The sequence below is a fragment of the Chiloscyllium plagiosum genome, unplaced genomic scaffold (assembly GCF_037043375.1).
Source record: "Chiloscyllium plagiosum isolate Xiang-an unplaced genomic scaffold, Cpla_swu_hap1 HiC_scaffold_10, whole genome shotgun sequence".
In the NCBI taxonomy this organism is placed as follows: Eukaryota; Metazoa; Chordata; class Chondrichthyes; order Orectolobiformes; family Hemiscylliidae; genus Chiloscyllium; species Chiloscyllium plagiosum.
The window spans coordinates 109,393,094-109,419,322 of NW_028270148.1; the positions used below are offsets into that span (position 1 = coordinate 109,393,094).

Genomic DNA, 26,229 nt, shown 5'->3' on the forward strand with positions numbered 1-26,229 from the left:
TACAGCATTTAAAAGGCATCTGGATGGGCATATAGATAGGAAGGGTTTAGAGGGATACGGTCTAAGTGCTGGCAAATGGGACTAGATTAATTTAGGATATCTGGTCGGCATGGACGAGTTGGACTGAAGGGTCTGTTTCCGTGCTGTACACCTCTATGTCTCTATGCCCAGGGTACTGAGTCAATCAGACCTTGGCTTAACAGTTGCCATGAAAAAGGCCCAGCTTTCATTTTCCTGGACAGATGTTTATTTCATAAACACAAGGTGATTGCTTAGCCCCTTGGCTGATTAGGAACTGACATTCAATGCAAGGAGGATCAGAACAAGACATGTTGAAATTGTAATTGGTACATTCAACAGCAAACACATTGCAGTATGCTCACAGTTGTATGTTGTGGTACGTCAGACTTATTGTAGTGGACTTGATAGGGCAGTATGTTTGGTATTGACTGAGGCAGGCATAACCCTAGGTTACTAACTAGGAGACAAAATATTCAGTTTGCAAGTTAAAAATGGAGTTGTTGACAGGCTCAAGGAGCTATGCATTATGTCCTCGATGTACATAAACATTATTACTTTGCTCGATATCCCTCAGCCTGGAGTAGCTGTGAATCCATTTCTGCTGGTGAGTGTCAAATTGCAGAATACATTGAACTCCTCGAACCGGTTTGAGCTGACGTAATTCTAACTGAGAGACACCCATGGTACCAGTCAAACTGGACTGATATTGAAATGTGCAGTGTCAGAAGATATATATAAAAGACTCAAACAAATAGGTTGTCTTTGCATTTAGATTGATCAAGCCATTAGTGAATTTCTGTTGTATTCCACTGAACATGTACTTCCTAGCTCTGAACAAAATGTTGAAAATCATCAATTCTATTTGCAACCAAATTTGGGTTTTTAGCTTAAAGGCCGTACACTAGCAATCTCGATCATATGGAGTAATCCAGAATGCCAGTTATAATTATGTGGCTAGATTTGGAATAGCCTGAAATGGTGAAGTAATTGAATGTAGTTCTGAACCACTTTAATGTTGATGCCTGATCTCACAACTCGTTGGAAGCAGGATGTGGGGGCAGAGAGAATTTCAACCTTCCAAAATGTTTCTCATCTAAAATAGACCTCGTAGTTTTGGATGAAAAATCGAGTCTGAGAATATTGGCTCCTACTCGCATAGATGTTAGGTTACAAGAACTGATAACGGTTGTTTTACAAAATTATTTTAACCAGTGCAATTCTTTTAAGGCTTCACAATCTTTTAGTAGAAAACAGTAAAAAGGCGTAAACCTACAAAGGCAATCCATCCCAAAGATGCAGAGATGGAAGTAATAGAGTCATACAGCATGGAAACAGACCCTTCGGTCCAACCATTCCATGCCGAGCATTGTTCCAAACTAAACTAGTCCCACCTGCCTGTTCCTGGCCCATATCCCTCCAAACCTTTCCTATTCATGTCCTTATCCAAATCGATGTCTTTTAAACTTTGGAATTGTACCCAACATCCGCCACTTCCTCAGCAAATCCATTCCACATATGAACCATCCTCTGTAAAATGTTTGCCCCATGTCATTTTTAAATCTCTCTCCTCTCACCTTAAAAATGTGCCCCCTAATCTTGAAATACCCCATCCTAGGGGAAAGACACCTACCATTAACTCAATCCATAACCCTCTCTTTAATAAACTTCTATGAAGTTGCCTCTCACCTCCTCCGTTTCAGTGAAAAAGGTCCCAGCCTATCCAGCCTTTCTTTATAACTCAAACTTTCTATACCCAGCAACATTCTGGTAACTCTCTTCTGAATCCTCTCCAGCTTAATAATGTCCTTCCTGTAACAGGGTGACCGGAACTGGACACACAGTAGTCCAGAAGAGGCCTCACCAGTGTCCTGTACAACCTCTACATGACTTCTCTTTTCAGTGAGAGCAGTAATTAACTGTGGTTGTAGATAGAGCACCTCATGTTCAATTAGTATAAATGTACGAAGAGTGAGGTTAAGTAGCAAAATTACATAACACTTAAATTGCTTCTCTCATGTTGTGGCTCTAAATATGGAGCCCCATTCAATATGAAGCTAAAATGTCTAAACCAAATATGATAATAAAACAAACAGCTGCAGGTGTTTGAACATAGAACAGTACAGCACAGCACAGGCCCTTCGGCCCTTCATGTTGTGCCTGCCTTTTATCCTACTCTACAATCAGGAGAAAGTGAGAACGGCAGATGCTGGGGATCAGAGTCGATGTTGGATCAGAAAGAGAAACAAAAATAGATGGAGAAACTCAGCAGGTCTAGTAACACCTGTGGAGAGAAAGCAGAGTTCCAGTGACCCCTGTTCAGAGCAGAGTTCTCTCCACAGGTGCTGCCAGTCCTGCCGAGTTAAACCAAATATGATGCCTTTCTGTAAATTTTTTTTTACACGATCAGAAAAAAGCAGCGTATTTTTGAAAACCCATTTGAATTGTATTCAACTGTTAGGGCAGTACTTGGAAATTTGGTTAATTTTGCTTGATTTTGTTGTCCAAACAATTTCAAGGAGAGGGAGTTAGTTAGATTGCAGTCACATCAGCCATGATCACCCTGAATTGCGGAGCTACAGCTTTCCCATGCTCCCGGCTAATTTAAAACAAGCTGCAGAGCTTGAACACATTCCTTTTGTTTGCAGGGAATGGGTCCCTGTTTATGAATCATTTTTGTCGTGGCAATGTCTCAGCCAGTCAAAGGTGACTTGCCAACCAACCAGCCAACAAGTGCTGTCGCATAAATTAATGTAAATTGCTTGGAATTTGGCATTCTTGCATTTGTCCTGTTGCAAGATAAGATTTGGCAACTGGTTCTGGAATTCTGGATTTCCAGAATATAATCCTGGAATTCCCTCCCACATGGCATTGTGGGTCAACCCAGAGCAGGTGGACTGCAGTGATTCAAGAAGGCAGCTCACCCCCATCTTCTCAAGAGGCAACTAGGGACAGGCAATAAACGCTGGGCCCAGCCAGTGACGCCCACATCCCATGAATGAATAATAAAGTCCCCTGTTTCCAGGTTCTGTATTCCATGGCAAATAGAAGTTCCTGTTGTTTTAGTAAATGACTTGCAGCCATAAACTTGATTTTTGAGGTAAGTGTTTAGTTTTTTATTTGCTCTGACCTATTTAATGCTACTCACTTTGAATGCGAAGAAGGTTGTGTTGTAAAGAATGTCCCAACATTCTAAAATCAGAAGTCACAAGACACAAACTTATAGTCTAACAGATTTATCTGAAATTACAAGCGTTTGGAGCGCTGAAGATTCACCTGACACAGGAGCAGCGCTTCGAAAGCTTGTGATTTCAAATAAACCTGTTGGACTATAACCTGGTGTCATGTGACTTCTGACTTTGTCCACCCCAGTCCACCACCGGCACCTAAGCACCATGGCCATCATTTTAACAAAGTCCATCTTGTGGGCTGATGGTGATGTAGTGGCCATGTCACTGAGCTAACAGGCTACAGGCCCAGGATCGTGTTGTGGTGACACCAACTTAGAACTCAGGATGACAGCTAGTATTGTATTATTAAATCAGGACTGAAAGCTTGTCTCAGTGGCGGTGACTATTGGCGATTCTTGGACAAGCCCTTCAGGCTCAGTAATGCCATTCACAGAAGGAAATTTGCCATTCCTAGCCTGTCTGGCCTACCTGCGACTCCAAACTCGCAGCTATGGTGTTGACCCTTTGGAAATGGCCCAGAAAGCCAATCAGTTCAAGGTCAATTAGGGGTGAATCCCTTAAAAAAATAAGGAAGAGAAAACTATAAAAGTACAAGCTCAGCCCACAGCTTTCAGCAGAAATTTCAGCTTTCTCTCGCCTCTTCCGATTGGAATGTTATGCTGTCCTCTGGCATGGCCGAGTGCCCAGCAAATCGCTCCATTTCAGGGGCACTTAGAACCAGGCAATGAATGACAGCTGGGCTAGCGTCACCCACATTACACAAAGACATGAAAAAGATTGCCTTTCAGAGTGGTACTTGTCTCCCCATGTTCCTGTTAATGTCAGTGACGACCTGAGCCGGTCTCTTTCATTACTGTCCATCGGATTGTAATGTCATAGAGATGTACACACTGTTTAGCCCAACTTGTCCATGCTGACCAGCTATCCTAAATTAATCTTGTCCCATTTGCCAGCACATGGCCCATATCCCTCTAATGGCTCATTCCTGATGAAGGACTTTTGTCCGAAACGTCAATTTTCCTGCACCTCGGATGCTGCCTGACCTGCTGTGCTTTTCCAGCACCACACTATTCTCCAGCATCTGCAATAACCACTTCTGCCATATCCCTCTAAACCCTTTGTATCCATGTAGCCATCCAGATGTCTTTTAAATGTTGTAATCGTGCCAGCTTACACCACTTCCTCTGGCAGCTCATCCCATACACACACCACCCTCTGTGTGACAAAAGTTGCCCTTTAGGTCCCTTTTGAATCTTTGCCCTCTCACCTGGATATGTTGTTTCATTTAAACAACATTGCTTGATGTGCATTAATCTTTTTCTTTCACTGGATGACTTGAAACTATTTTCATTTGCAGCGGAATATATAGGTCAGGTGGCCAATATTGATAGGGGCCAGTGAAAACAGAAAACGCAAGAAATCTTTGGGATATCTGGCAGCACCTACACCAGAAAGAGCAGAGTCAGTGTTTCGGGTCATTGACCTTTTATCAGAACCCGGGCTATTTTGACTTGGTTTTTATTGAACCTTTAGCCCTGAGCCTTTACTGGATAATGGAAGTCAAAACTGCACTGCCAAATGCCTAACAGTAATTCTTCCTGACTTGAACAGTTTTCAGCTCAAATACTCAGTGCTGAGGTGCTAACAGGGTCTAGAATAGCTGGCTCTGAGGAGCTAGTATGAATTGGCACCAAGGGATCTGTTCTTTCACACAAAAACATGTTCAATATTCATAAGAAATACACAATTGACTGATTCGACAAAAAAAGAGGTAGCTTATTGAGTTGTGAACATTTGGTAAATAGACAAGGTCTTCCCCCTGGGGTGGGGGGGGGGGGGGGGGGGGGGGGCAGAACTAGAGGGCATAGGTTTAAGGTGAGAGGGGAAGGATTTAAAAAGGACCTAAGGGGCAACGTTTTCACACACAGGGTGGTGCTTTTATGGAATGAGCTGCCAGAGGAAGTGGTGGAGGCTGGTACAATTGCAACATTTAAAAGGCGTCTGGATGGGTATATGGATAGGAAGGATTTAGAGGGATATGGGCCAGGTGCTGGCAAATGGGATGAGATTAATTTAGGATATCAGGTCGGCATTGACAAGTTGAACTGAAGGGTCTGTTTCTGTGCAGTATATCTCTATGACTGTAAGTATGTTTATAACAGAATTGACCCTTCTTCAGTCATCGGTACGGTTTCATTTGCATTAAATCTAAAGTGAGTCATTTTAGACTCATATTTCAAAAGAAAAACCTTTCCTCAAGAGCATAAGACATAGGAGCAGAAATTGGTGATTCAACCTCAACCCGTCAATCCTGCCTTTTCCCCATTCCTTTGATTCCCTGAATGATAAAAACATCTGTTTGTCTCAGCCTTGAATATATTTAACACCACAGCCTCAACTGCCCTCTGCAGTGAAGCATTCATTACCCTCTGACAAAGAAGTTCCTCCTCAACTCTGTCTTCAATGTGTGGCCCTTTATGCTGAGATAATGCTATCTGGTCCTCGACCTTCCCATAAGAGGAAACAACCTCTCCACATTTACATAGTTGAGTCCACTAAGAATCTTGTATGCTTCAATAAGGTCACTTTTCCTTCTATATTCCAATGAGTGCAGGTCCAACCCATTCCACCTCTCCTCATAAGATAGTCCCTCCATACCTGGAAGTCACAATAAACCAGGTCATAGTCCAACAGATTTATTTGAAAGAGTGAACTTTCTCTTGGCTACCTTCAATGCCAGAGTATCTTTCCTTAGATAAGGGGCCAAAAACTGTTCACAGTACTCCAGCTGTGGTATGACTAATGCCTAGTATAGGCAGTCCCTGAGTTGTCCTGTTCTGAGTCCGTTCACAAGTCAATTGTACGCAAGTTCAGAATGCAATACAGGGAAATATTAATTAATTGTGTGTAAGTGCAGGTAATCTTCATGTGTCTGATATTTAAAGTGCTTATTACTACGCCCCTATATGGGATCGAGTTCATAAGTACGAGCATTTGTATGTTGAATGTTTATAAATTGGAAGCCTCCTGCATAGTTTTAGCAAAACCTCCAACTTTTATACTCCATTTCCTTTGAAATAAAGGCCAACATTCCATTTGCATTTCTTATTGCCTGCTGAACTTCGATGCTAGCCTTGTGTGATTCATGAATGAGGACTCCTGACATCCCTCTGTTATGTCACTTTCTGCATTCTTTCTCCATTTAAATAATATTCAACCCCTCTACTCTTCCTGCTGACTTACATAACTTCACATTTTCCCACATTATGTTCCATCTGCCAAGTCTTTGTCACTCACTTCTAGCCTGTCTGTGTCCTTTGCAGACTCTTTGTGTCATCCTCTCCACTTACCTTCCTACCTACTTTTGTGTCATCCACAAACTTGGCTACGGATACATTCAGAGCTGAAAATGTGTTGCTGGAAAAGCGCAGCAGGTCAGGCAGCATCCAAGGAGCAGGAGAATCGACGTTTCGGGCATGAGCCCTTCTCCAGCATCTGCAGTCCTCACTTTCTCCAACGGGTGCATTCACTTTCCTCATCCTGATCATTAATGTGTGCTGTCCATGATTGTGGTCCCAGCACTGATCCCTGTGGCACACCACTAATTACAGGCTGTCATTCTGAAAATACCCTCTTTACCCCAACTCTTTGTCTTCAGTTAGTTAGCCAGTCTTCTGTCAATAGTAATATAATCCTCTAAGAGCGTAATATGGAGATATCAGTGTTGGACTGGGGTGTACAAAGTTAAAAATCACACAACACCAGGTTATAATCCAACAGGTTTAATTGGAAGCACTAGCTTTCGGAGCGCTGCTCCTTCACCAGGTGATTGTGATGAAGGAGCAGCGCTCCTTTGATGAAGGATCCACCTGATGAAGGAGCAGCGCTCCGAAAGCTAGTGCTTCCAATTAAACCTGTTGGATTATAACCTGGTGTTTTTAACCTTTTTAACTTTGTCCAACAGCATAAGTTCTGATTACGATGCCTAACGTGTGAGACCTTATCAAATGTTCTCTGAAAATCCAAATAAGTTATATCCAGTCCTTCCCCTTTATCTATCTTGCTTGTTTCAAATTACACAGTGCGGATTGACAAAGCATTGTGTTGAATTGTGTGTGTGCGTCTAGTTTTGTAAATCCTTTGTAGTACCTACTTGGTTTGCCAAATTACAGTGCAGAAACTGAGGGCTGGAATTTCCCTGAGTGATATGGACAGTGCCCAGACAGCTGAAAAAATTGGCAGCATTGAAAACAAAATGAGATTATTGATGTCAAGAGAAAATGTTCCATTTTCCATCCAAACTTTGAACACCAATATGAGGATCTCATGACTGGGGAGTGAGAGGCCTCTTAATCAGCATTCCCTGATTATCTGTTCTCGCCTCATTGGTATTACAGAGTGCTGCTCTCCTACCCACCAGAGAGAAACTGGACAGTGACAATCCCAACATGAAAGTCAGCACAGGTACCTTGCTAACTTTCCCCAATGTCTCATGCTATGTTCCTTGGGTAATGGGTAATGACTGTTAGCAGTGGCATGCATCCAACTCCCCCCCCCCCCCCCACCCTAGGGTGTTCACCTCACTTACAACACAGAATACTGCACACCGATGCCTTACATTGTAATCTGCTGCCAGACTGATTTGCACACAGGGATGGGCATTGGAATCAGGTATCTCAGGTAACTTGCTGCCTTACTGCCCACTCTTACGCCTACGTTGTATACTCACACGTCTCCACCTTGCCTTTTGGTCATCATTGAGAGACCACAGACTCACTGTACTTCTGTCTTGCCTTGGCGCTTAGTGCAGACATAAAGCCAGGCAGTTTTGTCATGTTTGCCAGCTGTGATCTGTCAGAAGAGCAGATGGCAATGTTTTACATCAATCTCACACCTGCACCTTGTGCCAGCAGCTTATTTAGCACACGCACACTGAATGAACCAATTGACCATGTCTCAAAGGCTCAGGGGAGGAATCCTCAAACAAGGCAGAGGGGGTGGTCATTGGTCAGGAATGATAAGTAAAGTAAGTGAAGAGCATTGTCTAAAATCAGTCCAGCCCTTTGAGCAGGTAATTGGGGGATTCAGTATCATTACAGTCCAGGGATTGGGCAACGGTCAGTCCAGGAATTTAGTGATAAAACAGTCAGGGAGCAGCACAGAGATCAGCCCAATGTCCGACCACTCATCAGTAAGGACTGTCCTTCCAAGTCTGTCAGTGAAGTGGGACCCTGGTCAGCCCTGATCAATAACAAAACGTTATGCAGCCCTAGGCGTTAGTGAAAGAGAAGCTCTCCTTCAGTGAGGATTCTAGCTCGAAGAACAGGTATTCTGTGTCACTTCATTCTTGTCACCATGGTCGCTGTGGCGATCGATCGGGTACAAGCTGATGTAAAGCTGGGGCGGCACGGTGGTTCAGTGGTTAGCACTGCTGTCTCGCAGCGGCAGGGACCCAGGTTCAAATCCAGCCTCGGGTAACTGTCTGCATGGAGTTTCCACATTCTCCCCGTGTCTGCGTGGGTTTCCTCTGGGTGCTCCAGTTTCCTCCCACAGTCCAAAGATGTGCAGGTCAGGTGAATTCACCATGCTAAATAGCCCATAGTGATAGGTGCATTAGTAGGGGAATGGGTCTGGATGGGTTACTGTTCGGAGGATCGGTGTGGTCAGGTTGGGCCTAAGGGCTTGTTTCCACACTGTAGGGACTCTAATCTAAAAAGGTAACGCATTTATGAACTCGAACTTGTATTTGCAAGAAAGTGCCAACTGTGTCCCTGTGTGAATCCTCGGTATTTTTTTTCTTAGTTCCCTCTCACCAGATGTGCCATGTTGGTTGTTTGTATCTGGCATTGATCGGCCTGGTGCACAGTTGGGCTTTGTGTATGGCACCTGTGATGGAAATCTCAGCAGCGGGAAGTCTGCCTGCCACTGGAGAGTGTACGTGAGAGTGAGAAGCAGCATCTTGGAGGCCATGGAGGTTCTTGTGAGGCTGGAGAATCAAAAATTGTTTTTGGTAAGGTGGGGGTGTTTAGGTGCGAATGCCAAATTTGAAGCACAAACAGACTTCTGTAGCAGTGTCCGAATGGCGTACTTCTGCTCTTATTTTGTATCTGGGTAGAACTCGGAAATTGCCAGAATCAGCTTTGCAAAATGTTATTCACAATTGCCACTTACAAAGGTGAACGTAGAAATACAATATCCCCTTAAAATGTTTACTGAATGAGGTTTCTCATTGGTAGCTTTACTGAAGGAAGAGGCATTTCTTACTGACATTGTTTCAACTGTGGAATGTTACAATGAGTCCGATTTTATTCTCTCCCTAAACAATTAAACAATTCTGAAAATTCCAGAGGCAGAAATGAGTAATTTATTTTTAATGAATCTTGCATATTGCAAGGCAAATTATTTCACGCTGACAGACAGCTTTTCCATGGACAGTGTTTTAGAACCCATAACTATGAGTGTAGAGCGTTGACAGTCATTTTTATTTTGACATGGGGATGAGTATAGCTGTGTGTGTGTGTGTACGTACGCATGAGTGTGTGTCTGTATGTATGTTGTGTGTGTCTGTATGTATGTTGTGTGTGTGGTGTGTGTGTGATGTCTGTGTATATTGTGTGTGTGATGTGTATGTTGTGTGTGTGTGTTTGTGTATGTGTGTGTGGTGTGTGGTGTCTGTGTGTGCTTGCATGTGTGTGTGTGGTGTGTGATGTCTCTGTGTGTATGTTGTCTGTGATGTCTGCGCGTGTGTGTGTTTGTATGTATGTGTGAGGTGTGTGATGTCTGTGTGTGTATGTTGTGTGTGATGTCTGTGTGTGTGTGCGCGTGTGTGTTTGTATGTATGTGTGAGGTGTGTGATGTCTGTGTGTGTGCTTGCATGTGTGTTTGTGTGTATGTGTGCGTGTGTGTGTTTGTGTTTATGTGTATGTGTGCGTGAGTGTGTGTGTCTCTCCCACACCAGATTTTTAAATCTCTTGAGCTCCTCACTGCATCATTCTATTCCTGCTTCAGTTTCTAATTCCCATGTATCTCGAAGGTCACAGTAGCTCCAGCTACCTGGCACTGAATGGCTAATCCAGCTGTGTGCCTGGTTTCATTCCTTGAACTTCTAGAATGCAGATGTGGGTCTGCTGGCCAGGACCTGGAATGGGAGATGATCATGGTTTTAGCTGGGCTTCATTAGTGTGATGGTAAAGGTAAAGTTGTCAAGGTTTTGCCAGAACGTAGGGCTGCTCTCCTGTTTGAAAGATAATGATGGCTAACCTTTTCACTCTCATTTCTCTTCTTACTTTGTACCTAAGCTTTTTTTGTACCCAGGTATGTTGATACCTAAGGTGGCACCTTGAAAGTGGAGTTGCAGGTAGAGAGGATAGTGAAGAAGGCGTTTGATATCTTTCCTTTATTGGTCAGAGCATTGAGTATCAAAGTTGAGAGGTCATGTTGCAGCTGTACAGGACATTGATTAGGCCACTTTTGAATAGGCCACTTTAGGAAAGATGTTGTAAAACTTGAAAGGGTTTAGAACAGATTTACAAGAATGCAACCAGGGTTAGAGGGTCTGAGCTACAGGGAGAGGCTGAACAAGCTGGGGCTCTTTTCCCTGGAGCGTCGAAGGCTGAGAGGTGACCTTATAAAAGTTTATAAAATCATGAGAGGCATGAATAGGGTAAATAGGCAAGGTATTTTCCCTGGGTTGCAGGAGTCCAGAACTAGAGGCCATAGGTTTAGGGTGAGAGGGGAGAAATTTAAAAGGGACCTAAGGCATAACTTTTTCACACAGAGGGTGGTGTGTGTATGGAATGAGCTGCCAGATGAAGTGGTGGAGGCTGGTACAATTACAAAACCTAAAAGGCATCTGGATGGATATATGAATAGGAAGGGTTTCGAGGGATATGGACCAAGTGCTGGCAAATGGGACTAGATTAGGTTAGGAAATCTGGTCGGCATGGAAGTGTTGGACCGAGAGGTCTGTTTCCACGAAATTTCTATGATTTTATATGTGCGACATTATACACTTTTCACTGTACTCCGTATGTGACAATAAAATCTAAAATTGAAGCAACTAGTGGTGCTTTAACCTGATGATTTACACACCTCAGGCAAGGGGAGAAGTTGAAAGGAAACTCTTTCATGGTCACCTCAGCCAGTGCAGGAAGAGAACCCACACTGCTGATATCACTGTGTATCATAAACCAGCCATCCAGCTAACTGAACTATAAGGATACCATAATGCAGTTTTAAATTCCTGGACATTAGAAGCAGGGGTTTGCAAGGAAGAATTGTCTTGCACAGCCAAAGGTTGTGCCCTGCAACTAGCTGCCCTGCAAGGCTGCTGTAATCAAGGCAAAAGTGATTTCAGAGCAATTTCAGGCAGGGTGGTTTGTACGTGAGAGTGTTCAGCACATGGTTCAGCAACCTTGCTCCACTAAAATGCCTTTGGCCTGTGTCAACTCTGGCTTGCACCCTTGTAATTTGCTTTTCCACAAGCAATACAAGATTCGCTGACCATTTCCCAAAGATCTGACCACTGAGCTACATCGAGGTGCCCAACTGGAGTCAGTTACATTGACCATTTCAGCCATTCCAATGTCTACACGTCGAACTTGCAAAAACATGGAATGTTGCAGAATTCACTTGCTGTCTTGTTTTTCTTTATTTTGTTGAAATGTGGATTATACTTCTGAAATGAATCCTCAGTTTTTCGTAAGGTTTCATGTCTTGGATAAGGAGGCTTGTCAGCATTCAAGTTTTGGCTAAACCTCTCCCTTGAGTAATGATTTGTTCATGAAGCTTGTTCTTCACTTTAGTTTGTAAAGCTTCTGCCTTGCTTCTGTCCAATGGTTAGCCATTAGCTGTATGAAGATGCCTTCTGATTTTGTTTGTTACTTACAAATTAAGGCAGGAATGTCGTCCTCAGACAACATTTGCAGTTTGTGTATTGTGTATCCGTTGAGCTTCTGCTGTCATCTTTTAGTTCCTAATTTTCTCATCTTGTGACTCAGTTCTTATTCTGGTTGCATACTTGTGGTATTCTATTGTGGGTATAATCAAATTTGTATCTGCTCCCTCGCACAAGTTAACTTCTGGGAAACTACAAACGGAGGTAAGTCTTCTTTGCTTTCAAGTGTGGTCTCAAAGCAAACTTTTAAACTTTTGATATGCACATGTATCTTCACATGTTGCTGCAAGTCAATCAGATGTGCTTGGTCTCCAGTTTTCAACCAACCTTCGTCTTTTGTGCACCTTGACAAATATGTATGCAAAGTAAACTAAATGAGGCAGCAATGTTACATCTGGCGACTTTTGTCTGATTCTGGTGGAACATGTTACTTGTTGATTTACTCTTTGCAATTTATTATTCTTTGAATTGCAAATGCTTTGTGACATTTGGATAATCTCCCAGGCAAATCTTTGAATACAACATAATCTACTTCTGCAGAGAATTTCTTTTTGAAAATGTGTTTTTCAACATTATTAGTACTTCTATTGTGGTCTAATCAGTACTCTAGAAGTTTTGTAAAGCAGTCTTTGAAACAGGAATGTTTGCTGTTGTCCTCGTTGTTAAAATGGTTGCGGATTGTAAGGCATAAGAAGAGGGATGTTTCTGTTATCTCATTAGTTGTTTATTGGCTAATGAAATATCTGTGGCATAGCTTTAGATTTTAACAAGCCAGACTCCTCCGATGTGTTAATCATAGATGTGTTTTTACAAGAGTTAAATTGCTCCTCGCAATTTTGCTAGAGGTCATGTGCATTGTGTGCACTGCTTTACTTTATGTCTCTGCCAGTTATCATCCTTGCTCTGTGCAGCAACTGTAAGTACATGATCTTTGGCTGTTGATGTGGTGCAAATAGAAGCTCCATACGGTATCAGAAGAAACTTGCCAAAACATGCAAGGAGCCTTGCTTTGCATGTCAGAAAATTTAAATGTGCTGTGTCAGCTGTTTCCCGGAATCTGGAGTGGGCAGCGTGAGGTTAGGAAGTTGGCTCTGGAGAGTTATCATTATGTGTTTGTCAGCTAAATTTTATATTAATAGCCGCGTAAGGTCTGTAGTTACAACATTGGACATAACCGATCTGCTGACCTTAAAAATGATGATTGGTGAGCCCAGCACCACGCAGACTTGAGAGTTTACTTTCCTGACATGACTCGACTGAGACACTTGTTTTTTTGACACAGCCTGTTCCTTTAAAACATAATTGGATCCACCCACATGCAGAGAGACAGGATATTCCTTGGTATGTATAACGCTGTCGTTTTACATATCCTGCTTTCCATTCAGGTGGTGTTTACTGTGCGGCTGCTGTCTCTCACTGAAGCTCAGTAACAAAACCAGGCAAAGGCTGCAGATTTCCTCCTGGGTTCCCTCACTCCGTTCTTATCCTGTCGCTGGACTGGAAAGGTACACCGTTCCCATATTGAAGGAGTCACATGTAGATTGCTGGTGGTAAGTTCATTGCAATATTTTTTGGTGCCGTTGAATGTAACTTGACACTGTAAGTTGCTGAAGACATTCTGCAGAATTTGTTGTGCACTGTGCCAGCACTAACGTGGCTAGATACTGTCAAGTTCTTATCACGGGATGATACCAATGTCCTGACTCTGGGACGCCATCCTGTTCACACACTCTTAGTAACTGCTCAGTTGGCATCCCATGTACCCCATGCATGCCAGAGTAATGCCTGGTACTTTGCGTGGATTCCGACTGTCCCGGATGCCCCATGACTCTGCCGACCGTGAGCAGTGTGTGAGCATCTGGTACCTTGTGCGGTCCATACCCCAACAGCTTCTGTTGTGCAGACGCTGCTTAATAGGAGGACTCAGAAAAGATTGAGGCTCGCAGTGTCTTGAGCTGCCACAGACAGCCAGAGTGTAGAGACCCTGCGACTCGCACTGAAGGACAATGGTAGAAATGCCCATCGCGGACAACCATCCCCTCCCTGAGAAAGCACTTTACAATGGAGCTGAGCTGGAATGGTCTGTATGCACTGAAACAGGGTTGTCCATTGTGATGGTGTTGTAGTAATACACCCGGTAGGAAGGGTATCCCTTATTTGGACCATCAGAGTGTAGAGTTGTGGATGGGGAGGATCAAGCAGTGCAAAGGTACTTTCCTCTGGGGAGAGGGGCAATGGGTAATGAGAAGTTGTTGGAAGCACTGAGCAGCCAAAAGCTGCTGGAGCGACTCTGGAATTGTCCTCAGGCTCTTCCCAGGGAAGATAAGGAGGAGATGTGCCCTGTGTTGGCCTTGACATCTCTGACATTACGGCAGCTACAATGCCGGGGGTCCAGAGGTCCTGCTCCTCCAACCTCCACAAAAAATACCTCTGGCCCCTGTCAACCCCGGCTTGTGCCTTTGCAGTTTGTCTTCCCCCAAGAGACATGGATCATATTTCTGAAGGTCTGACTGGCAAGCAGCATCAAGGTATCCAATCGGGCACAATCAGAGAATGACAGCGGCCATTTCTACCACTCCTGTGTCTACCTGTTGAACTTGAGGACACAGTTGGAATGTAGCAAATTGGCTCCCCAGTTCGCTTCCTGGCTCAATTTCCTTACTTTTGATGATGGATGCAATCGTTTTCAACGATGAATGACATCCTATGATTTCTGAAATCTGAGGTTTCACCTTTGCCACTTTGAAGGGCTGGGTGAGAAGGGAGTTGGTGGAACATCTGGTGCATCCACAGGGAGGCACCACACTGAGAGACAGAGTAGTGCAAACAAACCTGTGACACAGGCAATTACCCAATGGATTCTTACCGGGAGAGGGTTTAATTTTAATTCCCTTCAACTTCACAGACTGCTTTGTAATGTAAAGATCTGAAGATGTGCAGGTTAGGTGAAGTGGCCGTGCTAAATTGCCCATAGTGTCCAGGGTTGTGTAGATTAAGTACGTCAGTAAGGGGTAAATGTAGAGCAATAGAGTAAGGGGAAGGGGTTTGGAATGGTTACTCTTCGGAGGGTCAGTGTGGACTTGTTGAGCCGAAGGGCCCGTTTCCACACTGTAGGGAATCTATTATTCTATGTTAAAGTTTCACAGAATTTTTAAGCTTTGAAGGCAAATTCCAACAGAAAACTGCAAGCCAAATAAACTTGAACCATACTTGACATTCAGACCAATGATTGCTGGCATTCCTATAAGTCTCGGCTGGACTTTGAGGAACACCAGTTTGAGAGTGATCCATCTTTTATAACGATATTAAACACTCATTTTGTTAGCTTGTTCAAACAGCTGCTTGCAACAATAAATTTTAAATGGAAATCAGTCAGTGTTAGGTAAAGTTGAGTCTTGTAATGTACGCTGAATATTTGTGACAATGCCGGCAGATTTCAATGAATTTTTAATCGCTATGGATCAGATTGTTTTTTTTTGACTTAGCAATTGTCTTTGAACAGGCAGCAGTAATGTCCCTATCTATAAGCCAGGAGCCTGGGTTCAAAGTCCCACTTACTCCAGAGGTATGTCATAATAAATCTGATCAGGCTGATTAAAATTATCTCTAACTGTGATACCAGCAGGCAAAATCACTTCTGTAGGTAGTTAATGGTTGATTCAGATAACACATTGGGGGCCCCCATTTAATACACTGTCTGAATATTTGGCAAAGTTGCCGTCATGTGGCTTTGTTTTTGGGCGGCACGGTGGCACAGTGGTTAGCACTGCTGCCTCACAGCGCCAGAGATCCGGGTTCAATTCCCGACTCAGGCGACTGACTGTGTGGAGTATGCACGTTCTCCCCTTGTCTGCGTGGGTTTCCTCCGGGTGCTCCGGTTTCCTCCCACAGTCCAAAGATGTGCAGGTTAGGTAAATTGGCCATGCTAAATTGCCCATAGTGTTAGGTGAAGGGGAAATGTAGGGGTATGGGTGGGTTGCGCTTCGCAGGTCGGTGTGGACTTGTTGGACCGAAGGGCCTGTTACCACACTGTAATGTAATGTAGTGTAATCTAATCTAATCTAATCTAATCTAATCTAATGTTTTAATTAGCTGCAGATTGATAATATTTTATGCAAATTCTCCCCTGCCTTGACAATTGTTGAAATAACTCTAAGGGGACTGGTATCCCATCATCAAGTCACCTTTCATCTATACGTGTATCCTACATGACAATCGCCCAGCTAACTCAAATCTGGCTCCGAGTGTGAGCAGAATCTCTGACACTCCTGTTTGTATCTGTCAGCCAAAGTTCCCTGATTGGGCCAAGTTAAAAGCCCCAATCAGGGAACTCATATTCTGTGAGGTCCACCCGGCTGCCCTAATTCCAATTACTACACTTGAAATTAAACTGAAGGAGCAGTGCTGTGAAAGCTAGTGCTTCCAAATAAACCTGTTGGACTATAACCTGGTGTTGTGTGATTTTTAACTTTGTACATCCCAGTCCAACACCGGCACCTCCAAATTACAATAGTAACATCATTCAGTGAAAGCAAGATATTGGCAATAGGCTGCCAAATGTTTTGGAAATGATCACAAACCAAAGCAACAATTATCGCAAATAAATCATCACACAAGGGACACTTCATCATTGTACTGTCATTTTTACCATCTAAATTATGGGCTTACCTCAAGATACCATTCAGTTTTTACCATGAAGGGAGGGTTGTACTTTGAAAGCAAACTGATATGGACACTCACTCATCTGAACAATGTGTGTGCTTGTGCTTTTTATCGATTTGACTACATTGATTAGTGCTTAAAACTTAAAAGCCTGTTTTCAAAGGGTGATGAGCATCGAATTAATCTCGGAAAGTTATAATTGGAAATTCTTGCCCAGCTATAAATAATGTGCACCCGCCTATGGATTATAAATATACAGGGTGATATTTTAACAAGCCAGACCAGTGCTAGTCTGTTGTGTGAAAGTCAGTGTACGAGTTGTTGTAATTGCTGGCTCTCGATCGCTCTCATTTTGCATTTTCTACTGTTCTAATTCACATTTAAAATAACATTGAAAGGGAGGCATTTGATAAGCGCAATGTGGAATTACCAATTAAAGGTGCATTAACTCAAATATTGGGATCGCAGTGCAGGTGGGTCAGTGGTTAACACTGCTGTCTCCCAGTGCCAGGGCCCTGGATTTAAGTCTATCCTCCGGGCGACTGCCTGTGTGGAGCTTGTACATTCTCCCTCTGTCTGTGTGAGTTTTCTCCGGGTGCCTCAGTTTTTTCTCACAGTCCAAAGATATGCAGGTTAGGTGGATTAGCCATGGGATATGCAGGGTTATAGGTAGATGGTATGTTCTTCAGAGGGTTGCTATGAAATTGATGGGCTGAATGGCCTGCCTCCATACTGGAGGGATTCCATAATCTGAACATGGCTACGCCATCTACGAACAGATTAGCTTTCCACTGGCATTTTTTTCCATTCACTTGTTATGGGCATTACTAGTGAGGTACCCCTAATTGCCCTTCAGAGATGGTGGTGAGCTGCCTTCTCAAATACCCCTTTGTCCACAGTGTGGCTGTGAACCAAGCCAGACCTGGGAAGGATGCCTCATTACCTTCCCTAAACGCCGTCAGGATTTTTCCACACGACAACAGTTTCATCGTCAGCATTAATGATCCAAGCGTTTTTTTTGTTGTAAATCTTATTTAGTTGATTGAGTTTCAGTTCCCCAGCTGCTGTGCTAGCATTTGAACCCATATCACCACAGCTTGGGTCTGGGCCTCTTTTACAGATCTAGTAACAGCGAGCTTTGAGAAGAGTTGTAGCTCAGGTTGAGATTCTGGATGTAGGTTTGCTCACTGAGCTGGAAGGTTCGTTTTCAGACATTTCATCATCATACGAGGTAACATCTTCAGTGAGCTTCCGAATGAAGGCTTCACCAGAGGCTCAATTGAAGATGTTAACTAGTATGATGATGAAATGCCTCAATATGAACCTTCCAGCTCAGTGAGCAAACCTACATCCAGATCCAGTAACATTTTTGTTTTAATTAATTCATGGGAGATGGATGTCACTGGCCAGACCAATGTTTATTGGCCATTCCTAAGTGCCCAGAAGTCAGTTGAGTGTTAGCCACAGTGCTGCGAGTCTGGAGTCACATGTAGGCCAGAGTCATAGAGTTGTACAGCACCAAAACATATCCTTCGGTCCACCTCGTCCATGCCGAGCAGATATCCTAAATAAATCTATGCCATTTGCCAGCATTTGGCCTATGTCCCTCTGAATCCCTTGTACTTGAGTAGTGAGGATGGCAGATTTCCTTCCCTCAAGGATATGAGTGAACCAGATGGGCTTATCCCGACAATCAGCAGTGGCTTCATGGTCATCATTCGACTCTTAATCCCAGATTTCTGTTGAATTCAAGTTCTATCATCTGCTATGGGAAGACCTTATCTGAGTGTCTAGATTCATAGTCTGGTGGTAACACCATTAGGCCATCAACTTCCCATTAAATTCCCACCTTATTTCTACACCCCTTTTCAGAAGCCTATTACCCTACCAGCTTTTTTGAAAGAGCTATGGATTAATCTACTCTGCTTTTTCAACACATCTTTGTTCATTTTCTCCCCTCCTGTACTTTCCCATCAGCAAGGACAGAGAAGCCTGATGTTAAAATGGCTTCCAGCATGTATGGCAAATGCCGTTTTGGACATGTGGTTTCTCTTCATAGAGAGAGATATGGGGGAGAGGGAGTGCAATTCCGTCTTGCTGCTTTTGGGTCCCTTGTCTTTGGCACAGCGTGCCTCAGCTGTCAGCACTGCTGCCTCACAGCGCCAGGGACCTGGGTTCGATTCCAGCCTCGGGCAACTGTCTGTGTGGAGTTGTACATTCTCCCCATGTCTGAGTGGGTTTCCTCCAGGTACTCTGGTTTCCTCCCACAGTCCGAAGATGTGCAGGTTAGGATGGATCGGCCATGGTATAAACCCCAGGCAGGGTTTTGGAGGTGGTGAGGGCCGGAGTGGAATGCCTCTTGGAGGGTCAGTGCAGACTTGGTGGGCTGAATGGCCTCTTCCTGCAGTAATCGGAGTCTGTGACACAGTCCTAGCTCAGGAAATGCCAGTGTAACGCGGGAGGGCAACTTGTTCTGCTCACTTAAGTGCGATTCAAATTGTGTGACTATTAATCCCTGCCAGAAAGGAGTTGGGGGCCTTGCAAATAGATGTCCAAAGGTGTCAGCTGACATCCGACTGGCATCTTTGTATCAATCTGCCCTTTTAAAAATGCAGTGTCCTGAACCAGCCACAAGCAGGACCTCGTAAAGGTTAGTTAAAAGAACACTCCCCTGCCATCATGCCAAACACTGTGACAGTTTCTGAGACGTTTTGCTGAGAATCTGTAGCAGTGCTGGGAACCTAAGTGCTTGGAATAGCTTTACAGTTGCCCAGGGGAGCCCTTCTTTCTGTGACAGGATCCCTCCATGCACTCTCGCTGTTGGGGGATGAATGGGCATTGGAGACTGGAGGAAATAGACAACACAGACCCCTCTCGGTGTGCTCCACCATCCTGTGATAGAGAAGGTGAAGCTTAAATTGCGGAGGAGTATAAAATCAGGCCTTGCTTCCCGAGAGAGAGAGTCACGCAGGTTTGTGTCTTCTCCTTTCAGAAACAGTCGCTGAGCTGTTTTGCCTGTGGCTACTGTCAGGTTGCTGAAGGGAAGGACATCAAGAGTCAGTATGCAGCCTGTGCTCATGTTAAGAAGATGACTGACATTGTATGATTCTCGCATGCCTCGTGGACAAACTCAAGTGATAGGATACCCTTTTGGGATTTATAAAGCCTTTAAGCCATCCTTTAGGTAAAACATCAGGCACCATGTACTTCCCTTTAAGCAAAACCATGTGAATCTCCTCAGGATTCTGGTTGTTCAGCCAGTGTGTGCTGACTGCCATGCCCTTTGGTACGGCTGTGATTTGGTTTGATTTGATTTATTATTGTCACATGTACCAAGACACACTGAAACGCATTGTTTTGTGTGCTGTCCAGGCAGATCAGACCTTACATAAGAACACCAGGGTAAAAGAACAGAATGTAAAATATAATGTTACAGCTGCAGAGAAGGTGCGGAGAAATATCAACTCTAATGTATGAGAGGTTCATTCATAAACTTGACAAAATCAGGGAAGAAGCTGTTCTTGAATCTGTCGGTACATCTTTTCAAACTCTTGTATCTTCTGCCCAGCAGGAGAGAATATAACTGGAATGGATGTGTGCCCACTTTCCTGGCAGCTGCTATGACAGCTCTACTTTGCAGCTTTTTTCTGTTTCCTTTCTCCTCTTCCCCTCCTCCCTCCAGCCCCGTCCACACACACGCTTTTTTTGACCCTTCCTAGCTAGTAGAAGGCTGGAAGATTAATCTCATAAACTTGACAACAGCAGGGAAGAAGCAGATCTTGAATCTGTCGATACTTTCCTGAGGGCACTTTCCTGAACAGTTGTCACCAAATGACTCTACATTGGACAGGGCACCAGTAGCACCCATTACATAGAATCCCCACAGTGTGGAAAAAGGCCCTTCAGCCCATCAAGACCACACCGACCATCCAAAGAGTAACCCACCCAGACCCATTCCCCTATTACTTTACATTTAAGCTGAAAATGTGTTGCTGGAAAAGTGCAGCAGGTCAGGCAGCATCCAGGGAACAGGAGAATCGACGTTTCGGGCATAAGCCCTTCTTCAGCCCTCTGATCTCCAGCATCTGCAGACCTCACTTTCTACTCTACATTTAACCCCTGACTAATGCACCTAACCTACGCATCCCTGAACACTATGGGCAATTTAGCATGGCCTATCCACCTAACCTGGACATCTTTGGACTGTGGGAAGAAACCAGAGTACCCGGAGGAAACACATGCAGACACGGGGAGAACGTGCAAACTCCACGCAGTCACCCGAGGCTGGAATCGAACCTGGGTCCCTGGCGCTGTAAGGCAGCAGTGCTAACCACTGAGCAACATCTGCCAGGTCAAGTTGTTGGAGTTCACAAGCTTCCTCCTCACTTCTGGTGGTTCTTCCATTGCGGCCTGGGACCTCAGTCCTATATGGATGCTGGTTTGGCCTGCGCTACCTGTGCTGTTGTCTAACAGGTAGAGTTTGGTTTAAGCTGCAGGCAAGCACAAAGCTTGGAGGCTGTGGCTGAATACCTGCTTTCTTCTTAAAAAGATTGAGGAAAGCAGAAGGTTGGCCATCACCACCAGACCTAGACTGAAAATAAAGGGGATCAGATTTAGGACTGAGTTAAGGAGCAACTTCTTCACGCAAAGGGTTGCATTCCTGAAGAAGGGTTATACCCGAAACGTGAACTTCTCCACCTCCTGAGCTGTGTTCCTCCAGCCTTCTGCTTGTAAGCATTGAAGCAGTTGAGGCTATCTCGTTGAATGTTTTAAAGGTAAAGATAGATTGTTGAAAAGTAAAGTAATTAAGGGTTATGGTTTTTGGGTGGGTAAGTCCACCAAAAGATCAGCCATGATCTTATTGAATGGCGCAATGGGCTTGATGGGCCAGATGGCCTACTCCTGCTCCTAGTTCTTATGTTCCTATCTCTAGAAATCCCAAATCCAACGAAACATTCCAACATTCCAAGACCCTTCTTATTTTGATTGCATTCTGGAATACATACCGCAGTTACCCAAGTCCCATAGCGCCTTTCCAGTCTTCCCTGAAGTGGAAGGGGGAGGCCATGTTCCCAGATCCCTGAGATGTTTAGAGCATGCCATCCCCTCCTTGTGGATGCAGATCACATGCTTGTCATCAGTGAAGGCCAATCTCCCATTGTTGATAATTCTAACTGACATGGCATCTCTACTTGCATTGAAGAAAAGTACACGAATTGCCTTGAACAGGACATCAATTGGTAGCGTGTCTCAAAAACATACCAAGAAATACATTCATTTCTGCTGTGCTCCAGTAGGGAGCAGCACCTGGACATTGAGCACAATATGAGGTGATTCTATGATTCCCCACTCGCTTTGACTGAGGCTGACAACTGGAGACCTACTCTGTTTTCACTCGCATTTCTTACAGAAATACCTCTTTGCTGAAGTGGTGGTACGTAAGTGGAAGACTGCGGTATCAGTATGGGTGGTAGTCAAGAAAGCTTTGTGTGTTTTGAGGACAATTGCTTTTGCCAGCAAAGCTGCTGTTTGATGGTGCCTTGTGAATCATGTTGAGTAAGCCATGATGGAAAGGGTGCTGCACTAGATCTGCTAAAGTGAGAACTTTATTGGAGATTAATCTTCTAGGACCTGAGGCCGTTGCAAAACATCATGCCAAATGCAGCCAGCTACATCTAGATCTTGCTCGTCTTGCCACAGACAATGCACATCATCAGGAAGGGCTCATCATTTGTAATCTCCTCAAATGTTCCAGCTGACATCGGATTTGAGTTCCATTGCAATTCAGTGTGATGACAAAGGAAGAAAGATAGCTATAATTAGTAATCCAATATCATAATACAGCCTGTACCTGCACACTGAATACTGTTACTGAAATGCCAGAAGTGATTTTGGCTGCTTCCTGGCCTTGTACGAGAGGTGAATTGACAGTATTCACAGTTTTACTTTGAATTTGCTTTGGGGAAAAAAAATCAAAGTGTCTGTTGAAATTGAGTGACTACTTTCCATTATAACAAGAGCAAACCACTCTGGATGCTGGAGATCTGAAATAAAAGCAGAAAATGCTGGAGAAGCTAAACAGGTCTGGCAGTATCTATGCAGAGAGAAACAGAGTTCACACTTTGAGTCCAATATGATTTACAAGGATGTTGCCAGAGTTGGAGGATTTGAGCTATAGGGAGAGGCTGAACAGGCTGGGGCTGTTTTCCCTGGAGTGTCGGAGGCTGAGAGGTGACCTTATAGAGGTTTACAAAATTATGAGGGGCATGGATAGGATAAATAGACAAAGTCTTTTCCCTGGGGTTGGGGAGTCCAGAACTAGAGGGCATAGGTTTAAGGTGAGAGAGGAAAGATATAAAAGAGACCTAAGGGACAACTTTTTCACACAGAGGGTGGTACGTGTATGGAATGAGCTGCCAGAGGATGTGGTGGAGGCTAGTAGAATTGCAACATTTAAGAGGCATTTGGATGGGTATATGAATAGGAAGGGTTTGGAGGGATATGGGCTGCATGCTGGCAGGTGGTACTAGATTGTGTTGGGATATCTGGTCGGCATGGACGGGTTGGACCGAAGGGTCTGTCTCCATGCTGTACATCTCTATTACTCTTCTTCAGAACTTCCGTTTGGATTGATATTGATGAATAACTGAACAAAAATGGTATTGATGAAATACATAGCCGTGAGGAAGTTGCTGCTACCTCATGAGATCTGATTGTTATCAGAAAAACTCAGTTAACAAAAAAACTCAGGCAGTGAGGATTGTTGGAAATAAGGCTTGGCGTAAATTGCTTTTGCAAAGGAGATAAAGATCTACGGAACCCAGCTGCAATCATTCTGTCTTGTTTCTTTTTAACTGGTAATGTAACCAGCTCGCTCGTTTTGAGTTTCAGTCCATTTGAGGAAGCTGGTGCTGTGTTGGTAATCCAGAAGCCTCAGGCTAATGCTTTAGTGACATGGGCTAGAATCTCGCCATGGCTATTTGTGAAGTTTGAATTCAGTGCAGTAGGGGTAAGGAAAGCTGCAATAGAAAGCAGCAAGTCAGGGGTAATTGTGCTGATTGTTATAAAAAAAAACACCTGAGTTGCTAATGCTGTTCAGGGAGGGAAATCTGCTGTCCTTACCTGGTCTGGCTAACATGTGACACCCGATCCACAGCAATGTGGTTGACCCTAAATTAAGGATGGGCAACAGCTGTTGGCCAAGCTAGTCATGCCCACATCCCGCAAATAGATTTGATAAAAAATTATTGACTTAATTTCTGCTACATAGTGGATAATGTTCCTGCCTCTGAGCACCTGATTCAAGCAAAGCTCAGCACAGGCTGGAAGATCAGCACTTCATTTATCACTTGGGAACTCTGCAACCTTCCAGACTCAATATCAAGTAGGGCCTGAGCCTCTTTTCCCACGTCCTTACACCAAACCCCACAGCCCTGGCCCTGTCGTCACATGACCTGCTACCACAAACAATCGATTGTCAGCCATTAGCAGTTATTCTTCTCCCTGGCTGGCTTTCACACATTCCTTGCCTGCCCAGCTGTTTTTCTCTCAGTCCAGGCTCCACCTCCACCTGTTGATTGCCCTTGCGCCCCCCCTCCCCCACCTCACTCCTTCTCTAGCATACTTACCAATCTATCAGTTCTGAAGATGGGTCACTGAAGAAGGTTCTGAAGAAAGCTTCCTCTCCGCAGATGCTGCCAGACCTCCTGAACTTTCCCAGGAGTTTCTGATTTTGTTGGTGTGTGTGAGGTGAAAGGTAATGCAGGCAAGTCTGAAGAAGTCACATGGATAGTTCTCGTTGCTGATGAAGGGCTTTTGCCCGAAACGTCGATTCTCCTCCTCCTCGAATGCTGCCTGACCTGTTGTGCTTTTCTCGCACCACACTCTCGACTCTGGTCTCCAGCATCTGTAATACCCACAAGCCACATGGATAGTCTAATTGGATGACATGGTGTAATCCAGCAATGTTGTTGAAAGTGTCAAGTTAAATGTTCACCTGATGAGTCAACATTATGTTCAGCATGCCCCGTTCAATGTAGACCAGCAATTAACAGAGTTAATCGAATAATCCACCAAACAGGTGAAGCCAGCAATGTCATGCCTTGACATCATAGCTTCCTGGTCAAATTACACCTTCAGCATCATGTTTCATTCTGTTATTCCCAAAAATGCATTTAATTGGTGATGACCAGGGAGGAAGAAACATTGTGATGAAGTACTATTGGTAGAAGCCTGAATATTAAAATCACTGAATGCCTTTATCCCAACAAGTCCACACCGAGCCTCTGAAGAGTAACCCACCCAAACCTATTCCCCTACCCTGACTTATGCACCTAACATACACATCCCTGAACACTATGGGTAATTTAGCGTGGCCAATCCACCCTAATCTGCACATCTTTGGATTGTGGGAGGAAACCCACCCAGACACAGGGAGAATGTGCAAATACCACACAGACAGTCGCCCGAGTTTGGAATCGAACCAGGCTCTCTGAGGCAGCAGTGCTAACCACTGAGCCACTGTGCCAAATATATTAGGATTAACTGTAAAAATGTGACATTGTAGGCGTCTATGAGGTGTGGTTGGCATCTGCGAATTGACCTTATAGAGGGTTTCAGCCAGGAAACTTTATGAAATAGACGAATCTGAGAAATCCTTGTAAAATAAATTGAGATTATAATTCAAGTTAATGCATATTCAGAATGTAAATGGCAGGTGTAGAAAATGATAATTGATGCATCTTTCACAGTCTTAGAGCACTTCCATAAACACATGTCGACCGTGGAATATATTGTGGTGTAGTCACTGTTGGAACGCCGCACTATTGACAGGGAATTTGTACACGTCGCTTGAATGAAACGTAGAATAGATATTGGGGAATGCAACACATTTGGAATTCCTGGACTCAATTAACAAACAATTGTATGCAGTTCCAATGGGACTTTAGGATCTTTCTGGTCTGATGAACTAAGATGGTTAAAGTACCCATCCTCATCTTGTTCTGGCAACAGCAGTAAAGTGCTGTTGATCCTTCAGCACTATGTACTGATTACGGATTATTAACCATGTAGCACCAACGTATGATTGTGTTAATCTGAAAGGAACATTGAAGTAGCCTGGCAGAATTCAGAAATTCAGAATGCAGCAAACTTACCAGCCGTACTTAATTTTTACATCTTTGGCAGAACAGTGTTATAATTAAGGTGAGGAATACCAATTCCCTGTAAAGTATAAGACATTGTGACTGTTAGTGATTGTGTTTGACAGAGAATCATTATAGAGAAATAATTTAGCCGTGGCAAATGAAATATTTGTTTTGCTGTCTTGGTCAACTGCAATTGTAATCCTTTCATTTATACTTTGGGGCTTACATGACAGATTATTGTTTATAACCTTTTTTAGTGGGCGGCACGGTGGCACAGTGGTTAGCACTGCTGCCTCGCAGCGCAAGAGACCCGGGT

General features: G+C 44.0%; 1 protein-coding gene across 12 annotated transcripts in view; it reads left to right on the forward strand.

Annotated features, from left to right (window-relative positions):
* Positions 1–26,229, forward strand: part of plcb4a (phospholipase C, beta 4a) — a 546,496-nt gene that overhangs the window by 227,331 nt on the left and 292,936 nt on the right. For 8 of the 12 annotated variants that reach the window (XM_043696592.2, XM_043696591.2, XM_043696594.2 and 5 more), the window contains one exon: positions 13,491–13,655. The exons of 3 other annotated variants lie outside the window; for them this stretch is intronic. The gene's annotated coding sequence lies outside the window, so the exon portion shown is untranslated. Of the gene's footprint in view, positions 1–13,294; positions 13,447–13,490; positions 13,656–26,229 lie in introns of those variants that run through there. One more of the 12 variants, XM_087991653.1, reaches the window with a different exon arrangement.